The 21,982-nt window shown below is 42.3% G+C and overlaps 1 pseudogene; it reads left to right on the top strand.

The window, feature by feature from the left end:
- The first annotated feature begins 20,762 nt into the window (after positions 1–20,762).
- Positions 20,763–21,056, top strand: LOC122889290 (annotated as a pseudogene).
- The last annotated feature ends 926 nt before the right edge of the window (positions 21,057–21,982 follow it).

Genomic DNA, 21,982 nt, shown 5'->3' with positions numbered 1-21,982 from the left:
AGGGATCATCAGGGTGGAGAAAAGGCTATGACCAATTTTTGTTGTTGTTCGGTTAATGTCAATCAAAACTAGTTAGTAGTTTTGAGTTCTCAAAGGGGTAAGTAAACTTATCTGTGGGCAGGCTTCTTTCATTTAGGAAAATAACCCGTTGAAATGGGCCCTTTAGTAAAAATAGGTAAAGCAAGTTCACAGGACATTTTAACTTGGAGTTGGCCACTCGAGAGTTGGAATCCTGGATATGGGTTACCGTGTAACCCCGTCCATTTTTGAGGGAAGATTGGAGGGTTCCAAGGGGGCAAATTTGGATGAAGGCATGGGCTTCCTTTCCTTCATTAAAAAAAAAGTTTTTATTAATGTATAGTACGTGTTAAAAGGTGCACTTTTCACAGGCTCAACGGTATTGTGCAAAATGAAGCATCCTTAAGATCAAGGCACAGAACATTAGCAGCTTCACAGAAGACTTCCTCATATCCTTCCTTTGGAGAGGGCAGGGTAGTAGCTTCACCCAACATAGACTTTTTGCTTATATTTGCACTTTATAACAATCAAAATATATGGAATTTACTCTGTTGTCTGACTTCTTTCACTTGACATTATGTTAAAGAGATGCAAACTGTCTATGGTCATAGTTTGTTCTTTTCTTTCTGTAAAGAATTATGCTGTATGAATTTATCTAAATTTATTCATTATACTACTGATAGACATTTGGGTAATTCTCAGGTTTGAGACATTATAAAAAATGCTGCTAGGAATATTATAGTAGATGTCTTTGGTGAAAGTATATACACATTTTTTGTTGGGTATACATTGGAAACAGACATACATAAATACATATGTGTTCAACTTCTGCAGATACTGCGAAATGGTTTTTCAAAGTAGATGACCTAATTTTCACTATATTAATTTTCTTTTGCTAATTGTAACAAATTACCATAAACTAAGTGACTTAAAACAACACAAATTTATTGTTTTAAAGTTTTGGAGGTCAGATGTCCTAACTGTTTGCCTTTTCCAGTTTTTAGAGGCTGACTACATTTTTTTGCTTGTGGCCCCTTCTCTGACTTCCATTCTCAATCTCTCTCTCTCTCTCTCTCTCTCTCTCAACTCTGCTGCTCTTGTCACATGTCCTTTTCTCCCTCTGCTTCCTTCTCTCCCTTTGATCCTCTTTGCCTCACTTTTATAAAGACCTTTGGTATATTGTGTATATTGGGCCCACTCAGATAATCCACAATAATCTCCCATCTGAAGATCCTTAATTTAATCACGTATGCAAAGTTCCTTTGTGATATAAGGTAACATATTCATAGATTCCAGAGACAAGGATGTGAAACTCTTTGGGGGCCATTATTCACTCTACTACGCCTATCAGCAGGGAATTGAAACCTGCTATGTTGAATGGGTAGAGAAAAGCTGGACTGAAAAAAAAAAAAAAAAAAAGGAAAGAGAAAATGACTATGAAGCCCTGAGCTTCAGTTCACCTGGAGGATTGCCTCTCTTGCCCTAAGGGCTGTGCCAGGACTGGTAGGCAGGAAAGGGTGCCTGATGCTGGAAAATTACCTCTGACCAATATGATCCTGACCCCACCAACAGGTCTGGGGCCCAGGGCTTTCATAAAGAGAATGAGAGCCCAGATCGATTTTGTCTTGGGCACCCTGCCAAGTGAAATGTTAGGGAAGAATTGGTAACAGCAAGAAAACAATGGTGAACAGATCACATTATGCCCTGTGGGTAAGGTCCTATGGTCAGCAGACAGTGACCCACCCCATCCATGTCACTGTCCATCCAACGAGCTCTGGGATTGATCCTTGTCAGGGTTGATGGTGGAATTATGGAGTAAGGTGAGAATGCGATGGGATGGCAGAGTTTGCCAATCTAGGCAGGCACGCCCATGCCTTCATTGTAACTTAAATGTTAAAGGATGATGGAGGGCTTTAACACTCTAGACTTAAGGATGGGGACATATAGTTTTTTTCTTTTTAAAAAGATTTCATTTATTAAGCCACTGCCTTCGGCTCAGGTCATGATCTCAGTGTCCTGGGATTGAGCCCCGCATCAGGCTCTCTGCTCAGCAGGGACCCTGCTTCTCTCTCTCTCTCTCTCTCTCTGCCTGACTTTCTGCCTACTTGTGATCTCTCTCTCTGTGTCCAATAAATAAATAAATAATATTTCATTTAGGGACGCCTGGGTGGCTCAGTTGGTTAAGCGGCTGCCTTCGGCTCGGGTCGTGATCCCAGCATCCTGGGATGGAGACCCACATCAGGCTCCCTGCTCAGTGGGGAGCCTGCTTCTCCCTCTGCCTCTTCCTGCCACTCTGTCTGCCTGTGCTCACTCTCTCTGGCAAATAAATAAAATATTTTTTAAAAATTTCATTTAGTTATTGGGGAGAGAGAGAACAATGGTAGGGAGGGGCAGAGGGAGAGGGAGCGAGAAACAGACTCCCTGCTGAGCAGGAAGCCTGACACAGGGCTCAATCCCAGGACCCAGACATCGTGACCTGAGCAGAAGGCAGATGTTTAACCAACTGAGCCACACAGGTGCCCCAAGGACATATAGTTTCTCCTTCCTTCTGGCCTCATTTTGGTTCAGCAACCACACCCTTGAAAGAGCTAGGAGAGATGTTATCCCTCTTTTACCAACAAGAGCACCAGGGCTCCAAGCAGCTTTCTGATTTGCTCAAGGAGCCTTAGGAATGGGGCTAGAGCACAGCAATCCTTGTAGCTCTGCTCCCCTTAGCGCTGTCCCATCTCGCTGGTGTGTGAGACCCACTGACACCTGTAGTCGTGGGAGCTGAGAGGCAGAGCTGACCCTACAGGCACAAACCAAATTGGACACATCCTACTTTGTGGGTGATATAGTGGGATTACCTGGTTTTATGCCAACAAGAATATGTTTTGGTGGGGTTTTAGGAATAAGTAAAGGTAGGTGCTTGTGTTTGATAAGCATCTTGATCAGAAATCCTTCCACCAATTTTCTGCCTTCCAGAAATAAGCTGAACATTGATCTATTGATGGAACCCCTCCATTTCCCTTCAAAATTGTGGTTTACACTACAGGTCATTTACAAATTCAGATCTCAAGACAGAGAGGAGATGTGTGATTAGTCTGTCATTTTGAATTTAAAATCCCTGGATTATCATCCTCATAGTCATAATCATCATTAATAAATGCTCTCCTGTCTTGAACAGCTTCTCCCTACCCTGGCCTTTTCATCTTCCCTTCTACCCCAGCCCCTTAGGTTTCTCTGCCTTTACCACTTACTTAAGTTGTTCCGAGTCCCCAAGGACAGTGTCAAATCTTTAGAATCTCCTTTTACCTCACCCATCTCAAATTTGGGTTGATGGCTTCCTGGGAAGACTGTTCTACTGTCACCCTGGGACTTTGTTCTGTGATTCTCCTGGATGGACCCCATTTTATAGGTCCTGTTTCTTCCTCTCTCTTAATTCACTTCCTCTATTTATGGATAATCTCTCTCTCCAGTAACTTCCTAAAAAGGGTATGTGGAAGGTAAATATGGAGTCCTTGCTTACCTGAAAATGTCTTTATTCTACCCTAACACTGATTGCTTATGTGAGTATAAAATTGTAAGACGAAAATAATCATCCTTCAGAAATCTGAAGGCAGGGCACCTGGGTGGCTCAGTGGATTAAGCCGCTGCCTTCAGCTCAGGTCATGATCTCAGTGTCCTGGGATTGAGCCCCGTATCGGGCCCTCTGCTCAGCGGGGAGCCTGCTTCCTCCTCTCTCTCTGCCTGCCTCTCTGCCTACTTGTGATCTCTCTGTCAAATGAAATAAATAAAATCTTTAAAAAAAAAAAAAAAGAAATCTGAAGGCATTCCTTCTTTATTCTCTAGATCCCAGAGTAACTGAGAGAAAATCTGAAGCCATTCTGATTCCTGATCTTTTATTTGGGACACTCCTACCCCTCCTCTCGGAACCATGTAAGATTTACTCTTTTTCTACAGTGCTCCAAAACTTCACTATTATTCGCGTTCATCTGGGTTTGTTTATTTATTTAAAAGATTTATTTATTTATCTGAGAGAGATCCTGTGAGTGCGAAGGGAGCTCGGCAGAGGGAGAGGGGGAGAATCTCAGGCGTACTCCTCGCTGAGCCAGAATCTGGGCTCAACCCGGAGATCTTGCCCTGAGTGGCATTCAGAGCGTTAACTGACTGAGCTGCCCAGGTGCCCAAGGCTGGGTTTGTCTTTCTCTAATCTTTTCGGCACTTAGTAAGCCCTTCACATCTGGAAACTCATGTATTTCAGTTCTGGGAAATTTTCTTGGAAAGCAGTGATTAAAGAGTGCGCTGAACAACATGTAGATAGTCGGAGTGGTGTAAGCACTTGATATTTTAACTGTGAAGACACAACACAGAAGATGTAGTTATGATTGTCGAAGAGACTAACGTTTTATGAATCTCAGTGATGTAAAGTATAGAAGGCAGAGCTGGGAGTTCAGAGAAGGAAAGGGAGTGAAAGGAGAGTGGGGTCTGTGATAGCCTCATGTTACCAAATAGGGAGTGACGGTGAAAAGAAGCTATCCACGTCTGACTAGAAACGACAGATGTAACTGCTGGAGACGCTGGACTAGTGACACGACTGTCGTGGGAAGCAGTGGTTAGCGAGGCTGTAATACTAAGGCCTAATACTAATACTAAGGCTTTAATACTATTTATAATTAAGTACTAGTTTAGTACTTCGTTAATACTAAACTAAGGTTTGGGGGAAGAGAGTGACCCATGAGGGGAGAAGTGCAGAGAGAGCAGCATTTAAACAGGCAACTCTTCTTGACTGCTTTTTCTGCCTCTTTTTCCACAAATCCCATCGAATATCTTTCTTTAAAGAAAAAACAATTAAAAAAAGATTTTATTTATTTATATTATTTATTTATTTATTTATATTTTATTTATTTATTTATTTGATAAAGAGAGAGACACAGTGAGAGAGGGAACACAAGCAGGGGCCGTGGGAGAGGAAGATGCAGGGATCCCCTGAGCAGGGAGCCTGACCTGGGGCTCCATCCCATGACCTGAGCTGAAGGCAGATGCTTAACGACTGTGCCACCCAGGCGCTCCAAGAAACAACAATGTTTGAGGTAAAATCCACACAACAAAATAAACTTTTAAAATGAACTAATTTAGGGGCACCTGGATGGCTCAGTGAGTTAAGCCCCTGCCTTCAGCTCATGTCATGATCTCAGGGTCCTGGGATCAAGCCCTGAGTCAGGCTCTCTGCTCAGCAGGGATCCTGCTTCCTCTTCTCTCTCTCTTTGCCTGCCTCTCTGCCTACTTGCGATCTCTATCTGTCAAATAAATAAAATAAAATAAAATCTTTAAAAAAAAAAACAAAAACGAACAATTCAGAAGTTTCAGAGATGGTTTTTGAAGAAAGCTTTAAGAGGTGTGCCCCAGAACAGTTTTGGCAGACAGGGGACAATGGGTGACCCCACTGAGTGGGTTTGGGAGAGCTCCAGACCCTCCAGCTTCTGGAACCCACTGGGCCTGGCTTGGTGGGGAAGGGAGGCTCTGCCCTGGTCCTTGGGGGGCAGTGGGCAGGACTATCTCCTTGCTTCCCCTGTCAATGGCCCTGATATTCTCATCCATTCAGGAAAATATTTAGTTTCAGCTCTAGAGATGCAGATACATTTTTCAAGGACTTTTTCATGTGAGAAAAGATCCAAATACAATGAATATTATCTTTTAGGGATGCTTCTCTGTAGGGCAGGAAAAACTATAGGAAAACATTAAACAGTAAGCTCCTTGTCACACTGAGAGAAACAGAGCCTGTTTTATTCCGTATATCCATCATTTTCTTCCCCCCTGGTTTCTTTCCAGTCATTTTTTCATGTCTCCCTCTTTCTCCATACTGTCCTAGCATAACGGGAAGCCCCCTGGCTGAGCTTTTCCCCAGTATTTTCTAAACCATAACAGCTTAGTGTAGGGATGGATTGATGCTATTTCCAAGCTTGCCAGTATTTTTCTGATTCATCTTTGGAATCAGAAAGAAGATTGCTTTCCTGTTCTGGGAAGGAAAAAAAAAAATACTTCTGATGTGCTTGAAAAATCATGAGGGCTAACACCTTCATTTTTTTTTTTTTTAAGATTTTATTTATTTATTTGACAGAGAGAGACACAGCGAGAGAGAGAGAGAGAACACAAGAGAGAGAGAGAGAGAACACAAGCAGGGGAAAGTGGGAGAGGGAGAAGCTCCTGCTGAGCAGGGAGCCCGATGTAGGGCTCCATCCCAGGACCCTGGGATCATGCATGACCTAACCTGAAGGCAGATGCTTAACTACTAAGCCACCCAGGTGCCTCTAACACCTCTATTTAATAGTCTGTGCTTAAAATCTATAAGCCTTAGATTTCGATGTGCTCAGTCTCAAAACCCCAAGCTGTGCACAGAAGTCTCCCACACTGTGTGTTTCCTTATAGGAGGAAAGTTGCCTTAAATACTAGTTTTGGGGGTGCCTGTGTAGCTCAATGGGTTAAGCCTCTGCCTTCGGCTCAGGTAATGATCTCAGGGTCCTGGGATGGAGTCCCACATCGGACTCTCTGCTTGGCAGGGAGCCTGCTTCCTCCTCTCTCTCTCTGCCTGCCTCTCTGCCTACTTGTGATCTCTCTCTGTCAAATAAATAAATAAAATCTTTAAAAATTAAAAAAAAAAAACCCTAGGGTTCCTGGTAAAAAAATTGTAGGGTGCCTGGATGGTTTGGTCGGTTAAGCATCTGCCTTCCGCTCAGGTCCTGAACCACAGTCTTGGGATTGAACCCCACATTGGACTCCCGGCTCAGTGGGGAGCCTGCTTCTCCTTCTTCTTCTGACACACCCTCCCCTACTCATGCTCTCTCTCTCTCACTCCCTATCTCAAAAAAATAAATCAAATCTTAAAAGAGAGAGAGAGAATAGTTTCATGATATACTGGAGAACAATAGAATCTGTTTTGTGTGCAACCCTTTGTCCCTAAGCAACAATCCTTAAGCCAGGCAATCTTTTCCCTCGTGGTAGGAGCTGATCCTCTGTATTTGCTCTATATCCTAGCAGAGGAACATGTAAATGGCTCTTTTGGATTGAAGACTGAGTCCTTCAGAGTTGAGAGGTCAATTGTTTTTCATTCCCTCTGCATACTGGCTTCTGTGATATTATGAAAAGGCTAGAATTTTCTAAAATTTAGGAGATGCCTGTGAGTCTTTCCTTGAACTTTGTAAATAGCTTAGCATATACAACTGCAGGGATGGCAGTGAAACAGGGCTACGCAGTTTAAGTGGGTAGATCCAGATCCTCTGCTGGAATTCTGAATTTCAAGACCACGAAGAATGGCTGTGCATTATGATGAGAAAGATTGTCCTTTTGAGGGTAGACCGGCGCTGGGGCCTGAAATATAGAGAAAATGAGTGTTGGATTCTGAGAAGAAGATACGGGGCCTAATGGAGAGGCCTAAAGGAGAGGCCAGTCGGGGTACCCCTAAAAAGAAGTAATTGACCTGTGGACTTTGGGGCAGTCAGGAACAGGATCTAGTTTTAAGTGTCCATGAAGATGGCTTTGGGCCCAATTCAAATGGGGGTCCCTCCCTCTCTCTCTCTCTCTCTCTCTCTATATATATATATATATATATATATACACACACACACACATACATATATATTCATTCACAGATCAAAGAAATCCATGGCTGGTGCAGCTGATTCTTTCCAACTTCCTGTTCAGCCATCCTCAGTTTTCATCTCATGGTCACAAAATGGCTGCTTGACTTCCAGGCATCTTGTCCACATTCCAAAGCTGAAGTAGGGTAAGGGACAAAGGGCAAAATCTGTATCTCTTCTGTTTTGTTTTTGTTGTTGTTATTGTTGTTATTTGTTTGTTTTAGCAAAACAATAGTTTTCTTTGGTGCCTAACCCCAAACTGGATCATATGGCTACCTCCGCTTGTCAGGGAAGCAAGATCTTTTTTAACAGGTTCACTGAAATTACAATAAAATCAAGGTTCTGTTGGTAAAACGGGCAGACTAACAGAAGTTTTTATCTGTGACCCTGAACAAATGACTTAACCTCTCTGCTTCCTGGTTTTCTCATCTGTAAACTGGAAATTGGACCATGACTATGCCTGTCTTGGAGAATTACTGTGAAGATTAAATGAGTCAATTTCCATAAATCACACAAAACTCTATAAAAGTGTTGGTGATTGATTGATCAAGGGGAGAGTGGGCAGTCAGTAGGGCCTACCATTGACCGTGGCTGTTCTTCATGGTACTTCTCTTCTGCCAGAACAGCCGTTTGAACATTACAACCTGGTATTAGCTTTTCTTCAGGGATTAAGGGAAGGGCTGCTGCCCTCACTTGGCAGAGGTGCTGGGCAGCAGTCTGGGAAAGCATTGTAAGGTGATCTGTAGAGAGTGGGCCAGGGGCTAACCTCCTTTAAGGAACAAAGCACAACTACAAGAGCAGTAGAAGAGCAGCCCCTAGCATAGAGCTGCCTTTCCCAGCCTCCCTTGCAGCCATTGTGGCCATGTGACCAAGCTTCTGCCAACAGTGAATGAAGGGCAGGGCAGTGCATGGAAGGGAAAATCCCCGGCTTTTGCCTTCTACTCCTTCTCTGACCCAGTGGCGGTGCTGGAGCTCCTCTGTGAAGATGGCAAACCTGCCAGGAAGCCTGGATCTCTGAATGTGCAATACAGAGCCACGCATAGGCTTGGACCACCTACCCTGGACGCTTATATGAGAAAGAAAGAAACTTTTTATTTTTGTTTGAGCCACTGCCTTTGGAACTTATTCATTCCAGCCTTTTACCTCAACTAATACAATGACTATCATCATTTAAAACACTGAAGCTATTTAGGAAATGATAATAATAACATAGGCTACCTGTAGGGAGAGGAAACTGAGGTGGAGGAGGGGTCGTGGGAGGAAGTGTCCTTTTGTGTTTACTCCATACCTAGAATTGCTGAAATTTGAACCCTATAAATGTAATACTTACTCAGAAATTTAAAATAAAAAATTTCAACTCTACATCAATTAAAAAACCTTAAAATGGAAATTATTCAGTTAAGGAGAAAGGTTGATCTTGCACCACAGAAGTTTGTCTGTGATTGGCGCTCAACCAGCACTTGACTGCCTTATCTACGAAGGCAGTGAACTGGGGAGAGGAGAAAGGGGATGGATAAAGCAGGCAGAAAGGAGCAGCCAGGTGAATCCCTGAGGGGAAGGCAGAGCTGCTGCACTCAGCCTGTCTCTGCCCAGGAGTACTCATCTGCATGCCAGCAGTCAGACTCCTCAACCCCCAATTAGACTGTGCATGCAGGAGATGGTTCCTGCATGCAGATTGATGTCACATCCATTTCCTGAGCATCCTAGGTGCCAAGATGGTATCTTTTAATAGGAGGCGCTCCAAGAGACTTGTCCTGAATTTTGGTTGGATGAGCAAGGTGACATTTCATGCCAACTGAAGGAGAATTCAGTTTTCGTCTTTGTAACTTGGGTTGATATTTCCTGCTGCCTATATTTTATGGTGCTATGAAAGAATGATTTATTGTTTTCCTATTGATGATTTCCAACAAAGCACCCATTTCAGAGACAAAAGGGAAAAGGCAGTGTAATATTGAGTGATTTTCTCCTTAGGGGCAAAATAGGAGTGTCTTTTTTTGTTTCCTTTTTAAAATATTTTATTCATTTACTTGAGAGAGAGAGAGAGAGAGAGAGAATGAGAAGGGGGAGGGTTAGAGAGAGAAGCAGACTCCCTGCTGAGCAGGGAGTGGGATCCTGGGACTCCAGGATCATGACCTGAGCCAAAAGGAATTGCTTAACCAACTGAGCCACCCAGGAGTTTCCTATTTAATGTGCAGCTGAGAAGGGCATTGTGTGATTGATAGTTCAGTTTCCTCAAAATCTAATGAATATTTGAAATTACTATTTTATTCTTGGCTTTCTATTTTCTTTTACCATACAATGGCTCCTTTTATAAGCTCTGCCCCTGGGAAAACACAGATGGTATTTCCCCCTCTCAGGTGCCCTTGAACTCCATGTATTTCTCCTAGGAGAGTTTGTCAGTTGAAATATTTGGTAAATTAGTAACAGACAAAGGAATCAAATAGCTTCAGAAACCACTTTTTAATAGTTTGAAAGTGAGAACGTTAAAAGAACCCGTGCATTGTTGTTACCAGTTCAATTCCCTCAGTTTAATCACCCCCTTTAGTTCTCAGTTGCCCACCAGACGGAGCTCTATGCTGGTCCCTGAGGGTCCCTCAGACAGTTGATACAGGCCCTCCTCGCCTTACTGCCCAGCATTCGCTCTGGGATTCATCCAGACCTGCACCCAGACTGAGTGCTGCTGGTTCCTGGGGGGACACAGCCCATGACCTACCCCTCAGGTGCCACCTTGTCATGAAGTAACCTCCCTCCATCAGCCAGACGCTGCAACCACAGCTGGTGGATTTGGGTGCCTGTCGCGTAAACTTAGTGGCACAGAGCTAGTCTTAACCATTTTGCCGCCCTGCAGCCTGTGGCCTGGCACCAGCACATAGTAGGTGCTTAGGAACGTGAATTGCACTGAGAGGCATAAGAAATGAACCAAGGCCAGATTCTTCTCTGCCAAAAATGTGCTCTCTGACAGGGCTGGCACACCACAGCCTGCGGGCCAAACCTAGCTGCCGTCTTTATTGCAAGGCTCATGAACTAAGAATGCCTCATGTTTTTAAATGGTTGGAAACAATTAAAAGAATATTTCATGACATTTGAAAATGAGGTGAAATTTACATTTCAGCATTCATGAATCAAGTTGTTTTGGAACCCAGCCACACCATTAGTTGACATCTTGGTTGTTGCCGCCTTCCTAGTTTTACGGCAGAGTGGAGTCGTGGCGATCATATGGCCCGCCAAATGTGAAATAATTCACTGTCACTTTACAGGAAGTTTCCCAGCCCTGCTCTATAGGCTAAGGTCTTCAGTTATACATAAACAACGAATCTTGGAACACTACTTTAAAAAGTAATGATGTATTATATGGTGACTAACATGAAACAATAAAAAAATGGAAATATTTGTTTTTGCTCTTTCTCAAATCCACAGCTGTGCAAGGAGCATAAATGGCTATTATTTCCCCATTTAAAAAATACTGTTTACTTGGGTGCCTGGATGTCTCAGTCGGTTAAGCATCGACTCTTGGTTTTGACTCAGGTCATGATCTCAGGGTTGTGGGTTGGAACCCCGCGTCAAGCCCTGGGTTGGGCTCCTTGCTTAACATGGAGTGTTTGTCCCTTCCCTCCCACCCCCCACACCTGTGTGCACACACACTCTCTCATAACTAATTAAAAAAAAATACCATTTACTATTTTGGAATTTTCTGAGCAAGAACCCTATGTATGATAAGCCAGAAGTATTCAGTTCCTGCCACCCTCAAGAACATTCAGCAGAAGTACCATTCAGTACCTCAAATAAGTACCTATGCTGTGCAGGTGGGGGGTGGCTCTCTGGAGATACGCTGATGAGCAGGATTAACATAGTCCTTACCCTTGTGTTGCTAATGCTAATGTGGGGGAAATTAAACAATCAATAACACAAAATATGATCATTGTTTTTTTTTTTTTAAGATTTTATTTTATTTATTTGAGAGAGAGAGAGACAGTGAGAGAGAGCATGAGCGAGGAGAAGGTCAGAGGGAGAAGAAGCAGACTCCCCATGGAGCTGGGAGCCTGATGTGGGACTCGATCCCGGGACTCCAGGATCACGCCCTGAGCCGGAGGCAGTCATTTAACCAACTGCGCCACCCAGGCGTCCCATGATCATTGTTTTGATAGAGAAGGGATTCAGAGAACAGAAGGTAAGAATACTTTAGCTTGTCTAGGTAACATCAGGGAAGGCTTCTCAGAGGAGGTGACATTTCCAGTGAGACCCGGAGGACGAGTAGGTATCATATTAGTGAAGAGTCTTTTACATGGAAAGAGACAAGTTTCCATCTTATTTAAGCTACTGTTATTCCAGCCTTTGTTATATGCATCCAAACTTGTATCATAATGAATACATTCCTTTTTTTTAAAGTTTTTATTTTTATGTAATCTCTACACCCAACATGGGGCTCAAACTCACAATCCTGAGATCAAGAGTTGCACGCTCCACTGATGGAGCCAGCCGGGTACCCCCATTCTGTGTACCACTGTAGACACTTCCTTAAGCAATTGGAAGGACCCACTTCTCCTGTGGGACTGGGAGTCCAAACCACTACATGGCCCAGTACAGGGAGGAGTTTTGAGTTCCAGGATAGAGGACTCTAGGTTGCTGGCTGCTTGGTTCTCTTTAAGGGAGGCTTTCTTTGGTCGGCCCCTGAATAACTTAAAAACATAACAAAACTAGAAGGCCTCTTATCTGAGGATGCCTCTGCAGTTTGTCAGACACGTTCCTCTCTGAACTTAACATTTATTCTGGAAGATTGTCTCAATCTCTGAGCTCCTTGACAAAACTCTCTTTTCTTCTCTCTTCTAAATTTTGCTTTCACGTTGGCCATGGAAGGGGTCCTACTTAATGGCCAGCAACCTGGTGGGAGTCTGCATGCCACTTTTGTTTCAGGGTGGAAAAATTGTTTCTGAGGCTTAAGGGATTTGTTTTGGGATGAGGCTGACAGGACTTACCTCTGGTGTCTCTTCCAACATCTGTCTCCTAAATTCCAGGCAATTCAGACATTCCAGCCGATCTCAAAAACCAGGACAATGCAAAGTCTTAGGGAAATTAACATCATCTCTTTGAAGAACTTTACTAGGACTAAATACCAGATATTACTTTTTACTCTAAAAATCAGTGACAGCTTGTGCTCTGAACGAAGATGTGCTTTTTTCTTCCAGTAGCTCATTATTCATTTCAGATACTCACTTTGTCTTCCAGAGGAGTCAAGTAAATATGAAAAGTCAGCCCAATAAATTGGTCAGTATCCTGATGAATATGTTTTCATTAACTGGACCAACCACTGATTCATATAAATCGATGAAGAGATGAAATAATGCTGGAATAATCAATCAGCTATAAACCTTTCCAGAATATAATTAACCTCTTACAGATGCCTCCAGGATGTGTTGACTTTGTGATCACAAGTGAGAAAACTGTGTAGTGAACATTTGTCATTTTTGGTTGTCCAGCATCTAAACACTCTATTTTCATGAGTGCAAGATGAATAGAGGTCAGGATCAGGCTTCCTACTCTGGAAGTTGGAGAGGAGCGGATAATCCAGGTTTGGACTCTTTGGTCCCATGTATGGATACTTGACCAAGGCTCAGCCAATCAGAGGCTTTTTCCCAAGACTTTGGCCCTTCAGGAAGTGGTAATGAGGCCAGAGACAGTCAAAGAGCATTCAAGTGGCTGGACAGAATTAAGACATCTGTGGGTGGTGTGACAAATGTTGGGGGCTGATGATACCAGAACCAGCACCCTACATGCACTGAACCTCTGGTGGAATCTTGACTGTGCCATGAGTTCCTGTTTCCAAGACTAATTCTCCAGTTTCCCTGAAATTGACATACCCAATGTCTTTCCAATAAATTTCTTTTTTGTATAAATTAGCCAATATTGGTTTTATTATTCCAAACTGGCTGTTTCATACTCTATGTGAAAATAGGATATGTGATATTATTCTGTACTTGGTCCATTTCTAGACCAGGAAGAATTAATTTTAAAACTACAGTTACATTAAGGGTCCAACTGACAGGAAAGCATATATTTTACAAAGAATGTTGAGTTGTAACATGTTTGTTCAGTGCACTTAATTGCTACTCATTCTTTGAAAGGACAAAGGACCAATCAGAGACAGGCCACAGTCTCCGAGAGCCTGACAGAAAGGCGGTGGTGTTTTAGGATTCAAAGGGCCCTTTGAAACCATCTCATCCAAACCCTTTATTTTACAAATAAGAAAATTGAGGTTCAGACTGGGTAAATGATTTACCCCAAATTGCATAGGCAATTATGGAAGAACAGGGATTGTAATCAGACACCCACTCCTAGAGAATTGTTTTATTTGGCAGGAAAGACAGGCAGGGTTTGGAAGGGAGTGGCAAAGACAGGTATCTCGTTTGCAGAACTGGGATCAGAGAGTGTCTGTTTGGTTCCAAGGCCAGGGCAGTCACAGAATCAGAGGTTGGGGTCAGAGTGTTACCACACAGAAAGGCTGGCTGGGGGTCGAGATGTTGCTGGAATGCAGGGTTGGCTAAGAACAGGTTAGTCTCAACGCTAGAGCCAAGCCTGAATTTTTCTCATCCCTGAGATGTGTGGACAATTAGCTTAAGTGTTTTAACACTTCTTTTTTTTTTTTTTTTACCCTGTAGGAAATGGTTGCTTTCTGAAACTCTCATGAATCCAACTTTGATACTCTCTTTTTTTGGTCTGATATTGACATGCCTAGTAGAATCTCATTGCAGATGGACTTCTCACCGGTTGGTGACACTATCTAGTTGATGGGTAGAATTATCCCTTCAGTTTGAGATATTTGCTTTACTTTGTTGGGCAGATATTTGTTATATGGACACTTCCCCCCCCCCCAAATTAACTAATTAATTATTTAGAAGGATGGAATTTGACTTCTTTAGGCTTGACAATCAACATTTTAAAATAAATCTGCTTTGGGGCCCCTGGGTAGCTCAGTCAGTTGAGCATCTGCCTTTGGCTCAGGTCATGATCCCAGGGTTCTGGGATTGAGTTTCGCCTCCAGCTCTCTGCTCAGTGGGGAACCTGCTTCTCCCTCTCCCTCTAACCTTCCCCCCACTCTTGTTCTCTCTGTGTCTCTCTCAAGTAAATGGATGAATAGAATCTTTTTTTAAAAGTGGGTTTTATGGGCGCCTGGGTGGCTCAGTGGGTTAAGCCGCTGCCTTTGGCTCAGGTCATGATCTCAGGGTCCTGGGATCGAGTCCCGCATCGGGCTCTCTGCTCAGCAGGGAGCCTGCTTCCCCCTCTCTCTCTCTCTGCCTGCCTCTCCATCTACTTGTGATTCCTCTCTGTCAAATAAATAAATAAAATTTAAAAAAAAAATAAAAGTGGGTTTTATTTAAAAAAAAAAAGTAATACAATAAGCCGCTTTCTTGAACATCACTACCATACAGCATGCTTTCATGTCACATTATTGACAGATTAGATGTTTCCAAAGCACTGTTGTATTTCAGGATAACTCATCTCTTCTGTATGCTATTGCCACTTAAAGTTGCTTTTTGTTTACCATTTGATACACACCCAATATAGATCTACTTGCTCTTTTTTAAAGTCACATTGCTGGATGAGCAAAGGATCTGCAACCCAAGCTGGTGACTCTGTTGGGAACAGGGGTCTCCCAGAACAGAGAAGACTAGAGAATCTGGGCAAGACTGGGACAACCTTAGTGGGAGAAGTCCAATACAAGCTTTGCCAGGAAGGAGAGCTGAGACAAGAGCTGTTCTTACAAGGCTGAAGTCATAGACAGCTCCTACTTAACAAATATGCAGAAGGAAAAAAGAAAACTAAGGAGTGAACACTTGGTTAATACACTATATTTAAAAAAATTTTTTTTAAACTTTGAAAATATTTGGTGATCATTTTTACAATGTAAAATAGTAGTGTGATGAAAACAAGTAATTGTTATATTCTACATTAACGTAATGTTTAGGTGATGATAACTAGTCATGGTACAATAGGGTTCTTTGATGGCTTATGGATTTAAGTCAGGGGTGTTCCTTTTCTTAAAGAATGAGGAGGTTAAGAATGAGAACATTAACTAAGAATTACTATCACTTTCGGTTTTGCTTTCAACTCAAAGGAAAGAATTTTATTTATTTTTTTAAAGATTTATTTATTTATTTGAGAGAGAGCACGAGTGGGAGAGGTAGAGGGAAAGGGAGAGAGAATCTCTAGCAGACTCCATGCTGAGCGCAGAGCCTGATGTGAGGCTTGATCTTAGATGCCTTAGATCCTAAGATCCTGACCTGAGCCAAAACCAAGAGTCAGTCGCTCGACCAACTGCGTCACCCAGGTGCCTCTCAAGGGAAATAATTTTAAAGCACAAGCATGCAGTGTTAAAATTAATTACGAAACCTCATACAAATGTCATACAGTCCATATCTTCAAATTCTGTGGAAAGCTATCTGTGTGTCGCGGCTCCCTGGAAAAGTAAAGCTCCTTTTCTTTTTGGTCAGAACCCCTTTCTTGTGGATGAATCCTTAGTGTTCCTTGATCCCAGTTAAGGCTGATTATGGTGGGGCGTCTGAGTAGTGCAGTCAGTTAGCTGGTTTCAGCTTTGGTTTTGGCTCAGGTTGTAATCTCAGGGCTGTGAGATCAAGCCCCACCAAGGGCTCTGTGCTTAGCTCAGAGTCTGCTTAAGACCGTCATCCCTCTCCCTGCCCCTTCCGCTTATCCGCTCTCTCTCTCAAATAAATAAATAAATCTTTAAAAAAAAAAAAAAAGCCCTCTCCTTTTCTCTCTGCCCTTCCCATCTGCACTCTCTCTCTCTCCAAATAAATAAATTAATTAAAAAAATTGATTATGTTTGTGACTAGGTTAGAGAGTTCACCCAGGTATTCTGTGCAGTTTTCAAGATCTTATGCAAGGTAAGACAGGGACTGAATTCTAATTTGAGAAGACCGGGAAGACATTCCTAGGATTCTAATAGGTTCCAGTTTGCCATCTTGACCAGCATTCAGTAATGCATTTATCAGCGTGGATGGAGTTGTCACTGGGCAGGTCATTTCTTAGAAGCAGACTGGGCACATTCATTCCTCAGAGCTCTTGCTTGCACATTTTGTCCTTTCCTGCCTCCTCTTCACTGCACTTTTCTAAATCTTGTAACTCCTTGCCAACGCAGCTCACCTCCTCCGTGGGGCCTTTGCTGACCATCTCAGCATACCCCTTTCCTGCGCTCCTATAATACTTGTAAGTAGCAGTCATTTGATCCTCGCTTTGTATGCAGACTTCTCTTTCTGTGCCTTCTCAGCAAAATGCTAATCTCTAACATCCAGGGTCCTATCTCCCATCTCTCCATGGCTAACAGGGCCACCTCAGTGCAGGCAATGAGCAGTGGATGCTTGATTGACAGTCCATTCAACATGGTGGCTCATTTTAAACTCTGTAGGAGAAAAAAAAAAAAAACCCAGCATGCAGAGAAGAGGGTTGCCTTCAGATTTCCAAATTCAAACTCAGCTTGACACTTTGTTGGGATTTCCAAGATATTCCCATAATCTAATAATAAATATCCTGTTAGGTTAGGCTGACATGAAAAGGCGTCTATTACTTGCCTTATGAAGACACATGGACCTGACAAAATGACGTAAGGTTCTAGAATGTGGTTGTAAAAGGCAATGTAGAACTTCCCAGGTGATCACTGGTTTGAATAGGAAGCCTTGGGAGCACTGGAACTGATTAAATGACTTTAGAAAGCTTTTACTGAGTCTTGAGTGTAGGGCAAGATTCTAGTTATCTGAGTATAGCAGATGTTTTTGGAGCTCATGTCATATCCCCTTGGGCCACCCCAAATTTTAGTCCAGCCCTCATGACCTAAAAGTGACATTGAGAATGCACGATTTATTATTTTTTTTAAAGATTTTATTTATTTGTTTGACAGAGAGAGAGCACAAACAGGGGGAGCAGCAGAGGGAGAGGGAGAAGCAGGATCCCCACTTAGCAAGGAGCACAATGTGGGGCTTGATCCCAGGACCCTGCGATCATGACCTGAACTGAAGGCAAATGTTTCACTCACTGAGCCACCCAGGTGCCCCGAGAATGTACCCTTTAAAGAATTTTCATCCTTTTCTGTTTTATTCCTTCATTTCTGCTTCCTAGGATCACATCCCAAACAAACTATGTGTTTCCAGACCTTGTCTAGGCTCTGCATTAGGGGGATCTTGAGCTAAGACAGAGAGATATATAGGATGTGATATTTGTTCATAAGGCTCTTATAAGCTTAGATGGAGTATTTGGACACATATTCTTGGAAACAAGGAAAATAAAAGGCAGATTTCAATTAAATGAGACACAAGTGGTACAGATTCTAGTCCATTATGATTGATACAGATTGTATTAAATTTTAGTAATAATTCTTCCAGCTCTGGTAGCTCTAACTAGGAAGATTTGGTTCTTCCAGAATTATTATTTCTTTTGATATTTTATTAATCTCATATCTTACTAAAGTGTTCTGTTCTTAGCTAAGTATGAAGAGGTGGGATTGGGTACATTTTGTACCACATCCTTAGTTATCTGTAATTATATCCTGTCATTCAAATGCTATTCTATTCAACTTTGCAGAGCTTAAACATCCCTTAACATTTTACTTCTCCTAATACTAAATGGAACACTTAGGTGTTCACAAAATTATCTTGGAACATGTCATGAGAATAAACAAAATGAATTGAAGTCATCATTTTGTACTTGGGGCCAATTATTTTAAAGGAAAAAAGAAAGGGAGCTTAATTTTTTCATCACAAAACTAATATAATAATATTTTAAAAATTGGGGAATGAATAAATATATCACCCATAGAAACATACTATTAAAACTTGTTTTATTTTTGCAAATTTTTGTGATTGGCCATATTACAGATACGTTTTTTACACAATTGTAACACTCAAAAATTTTTGGTTTGAATCCTTTATTGAGGCAATTTTGGAGCTTCAAGAAGTCATCTTGAGAAACCTGTTCATCACATATAGTATTCTGGGATTATAGGCCTTCATTACCCACTAGACAGAGTTTTTTTTTTTTTTGAAGATTTTATTTATTTATTTGAGAGAGAGACAGTGAGAGAGAACATGAGCGAGGAGAAGGTCAGAGAGAGAAGCAGACTCCCCGTGGAGCTGGGAGCCCGATGCAGGACTCAATCCTGGGACTCCTGGACCATGATCTGAGCCGAAGGCAGTCGTCCAACCAACTGAGCCACCCACTAGACAGAGTTCTAAGGGAAGGCGGTTTTCCTGATTCCCTTTCTTGACTCACCTATGTCTTCTAGCCTCTTCTAGATTGAAGGATCTTGATAGCCATGTTTATGAAGGAGGTCACTGTAAAATTTCTTAAAATACCAAGCTATTAAAATGTTTTAATGATTTTTTCCAAAGCTTTGTTTAAGAGAAATATGCACCATGAAAACAAAGCATTGCTTGGATTTGCATTTCAGAGTCTGGGAAGACCCTTCTTGACTCTTACGTTTTTATTTTTATTTTCTTCCAAGTCTTATGATAAAAAGAATTTACTTTTAGGATGGTGGTGGGCCTTAGTGTGGGTCTTCGGCATTTATTTTCACTCTGCTTCAGTGAATTTTTACTATGAATACTCCTGCCCTTGGGAGTTTTTCCTTCTTGTATTATTTCTCTAATAGTTTATTTGTTTCCATTTTCTATATTCTGGTTTTTTTTTATCTTATATTTGTAGCATATTAACCCTCCTGAATTAATCATGTATATAATTTCTCTTCTATTATGTATCTTTGTCTTTTCTACTTTTGTCAGGATTTTGTCAGATTTATTTTTCAACTTTTTAAGAGTTTTATTTCAATACTCCTATTATATTTAAAATTTTTATTCATTAACTTTTAACAACTGAGATTTATTGAAAATATCAGAAGAAAAGACTTCGTATACACAGTTGCCTGCAGAACCAGGCAGCTCAGTAGTCTAATAAAAGGTGGCTTATCAGGCAGTCTGTTGAATGGCATACACAGCTAGGGAAGCTAAGCATAACCAGGATATGCTGATCATCAATTTTTTTTTCTTTTCTTTTCCTTAATGAGAACTAACACCACATTTTTTAATTTCCAAGAACTCTTTTCTGGCACCTGAATATTTTTTCTCTGTAGCATCGGTCTTTTATTTCACAGATACATTATCTTGTTTACTCTAAGGCTATTGATAAGAACGTTTTGAAATTCTCCTCTTTTCATTTCCTCCGAGTTCCTATTTTCCACATCACATTGTCACGATTTTAAATCTACTGGAAGAGTCTTTAACAATGTAAGCAAAATTCCCAGAGTTTGATTTCATGGCCTCTGATGGGCTCCACTTGGGTTATTTGCTCATTTTTGGACCAGGTACTGTGTAGGGAGATGCAGATTTCACAGTTGGGTGGGGGTGGATCAGTGTTCTTCCTCTAGCGCCAGACAGAGAGCTCTTTCAGAACTGAAAGTGAGAGAAAAGCCAGCCTTCAAAGAAGCCGAAGAGCCTGTTACTAGGAAAAGAGCCAAGGGATACTGGATGGCCAAAAAATAGTAAATATGTGCACTGAAGTGCCTGGCATTGGGGTTTCCTCTGCAACACGCTGGCCCAGAGCTCAAAAAGCCAGTCTCAGAATTTTGGCAGTGACCCCTTACTCTCAATTTCAAGGCACCCAGCTAATACCCAGACGTCACTACTTTTTCACAAATCTTACATCACGCTGAAGTCTAGCTTCTTTCAGCTTCTTCTGTGATCTCTGTCCTTGGGCGGGCCTTTGAGTTAAGTGAAGGCAATACTCATGCTCCCAGGTCTGTCTTTTCAGATTCAGCATCTCCTGTTGCTATAGCTATTCCTTGCTTGACAGCCTTTTGAATCCTTTCTCTATCTTAGATCTCTCTTTTTTCCTCCGGGTTTGTGCATTCTGGTGGAGCACAAACAGCCTAGATCCTAGAGAACCATCATGGAGCACAGTTGATTCAAACTGGTTTCTGAGTGTAACCTAGGAGTATGTAAATAACTCACTTACTCACTCACTAAATGACAACTTATTTGCTTACGCACTCACATGGAGCTACTACAGGATAATAATAATAATAATGATAATAATTCTTAAACCTAGAACACAAGTCCACCAGAACTACTAATGAAACCCACAGATCCTGCTTTTGTTTGGCAGCCCTGGGCAGCGGAGCTCACTGGCCCTCGACTGCCTTTGTTGTTGTCCCCAGCCAGGGCCCTCACTGTTGTGGTCATTTATGGTGGCACCTGAGGCTACAAGGGTTGGTACCTTAATTTCGAGAAGAAGTTAGAGGATGAGTTCCCCAGATGCCTGGACATCTGCAGCAAGGGGGCTCCCCAGGCCACCGGCTATGTGGACATGGAAAGCTAGTTTCTGAGGCTGGTGGTCGCCATCAAGGCCACCTTGGCTCAGGGCTAATATGCCCTGAAGGCCAAATCCAGCAACCTTGGCCCAGCCTCTGTGGCAGGTGCTTCAGGACAGGAAGGACTGAATTGTCTTGTGGATGCCTGGGCTTTCCCTGATGTCCTTGCAGTCGTCTTTTGGGAACAGAGATTGATGCCTCTGGTCCCTGCCCTTGTGAGTGCGTGTGTGTGTGTGTGCACGCACGCACACCGAAGTTTAGCTCTGCACCCTGCCTGCCTTGCTCCTTCCTCTCTCCACATTTCCCCATATCCCCGTATCCCCCAGCCCTGTGATTACTGTCCGGCATTTGGGGTGATCAGGTTTGAGGGTTCCTTTTCAGGGAGTGGCCGAGAGAGGCATCTGGGTGAGCGAGCTGCAGATTTCAGTAGTGTTGGCAACAGTTCACTATTCAGTAAATGTTGCATGAGTTTAAAAAGGAAGGAAGGAAGTGAAAAATCCTGATAGCCAGGCCACACACCAGACCAAAACTGGGCTCTCTGGGATGAAGAGGATGAGAACTCAGGCATTTTTTAAGCTCCCCAGGTGATCCTAGTGTGCAGCTAGAGTGATCCCCACTGTTCTACTATGTCACAGACCTCCGTAAAAATATAATCTCAGGGCTAACAGGTTTTTTAACGTATGTTTTTTTAGAAAATGAATTTGAAGTCTATTTGCATCATTTGCCTCTGGCTAACCTTATTCCCTTTGTGTAAAGACTATATTCTTCAAGTCACGTCAGGAAAACCTAGGGCAAAGTAGCCAGTTGGCCACATGTATTTATTAAAGTTTCTGAAAAAGGTGATTCTATCAATACGAGTTAAGGCCTTCCTTTTATGTAATTTTTTCAGTTTGGTTGGTAACTCCTAGAGGGTAGTGCCTGAATTTATTTAATGGACCTCACAGCTTCAAGAGTAACGTTATGTTTCGGCTTTTGAAATTAT

This window comes from Neovison vison, chromosome 1 (genome assembly GCF_020171115.1).
Source record: "Neovison vison isolate M4711 chromosome 1, ASM_NN_V1, whole genome shotgun sequence".
Taxonomy (NCBI): Eukaryota; Metazoa; Chordata; class Mammalia; order Carnivora; family Mustelidae; genus Neogale; species Neogale vison.
The sequence above is the reverse complement of the archived record's forward strand: the minus strand, read 5'-3'. Positions and strand labels throughout refer to the sequence as shown.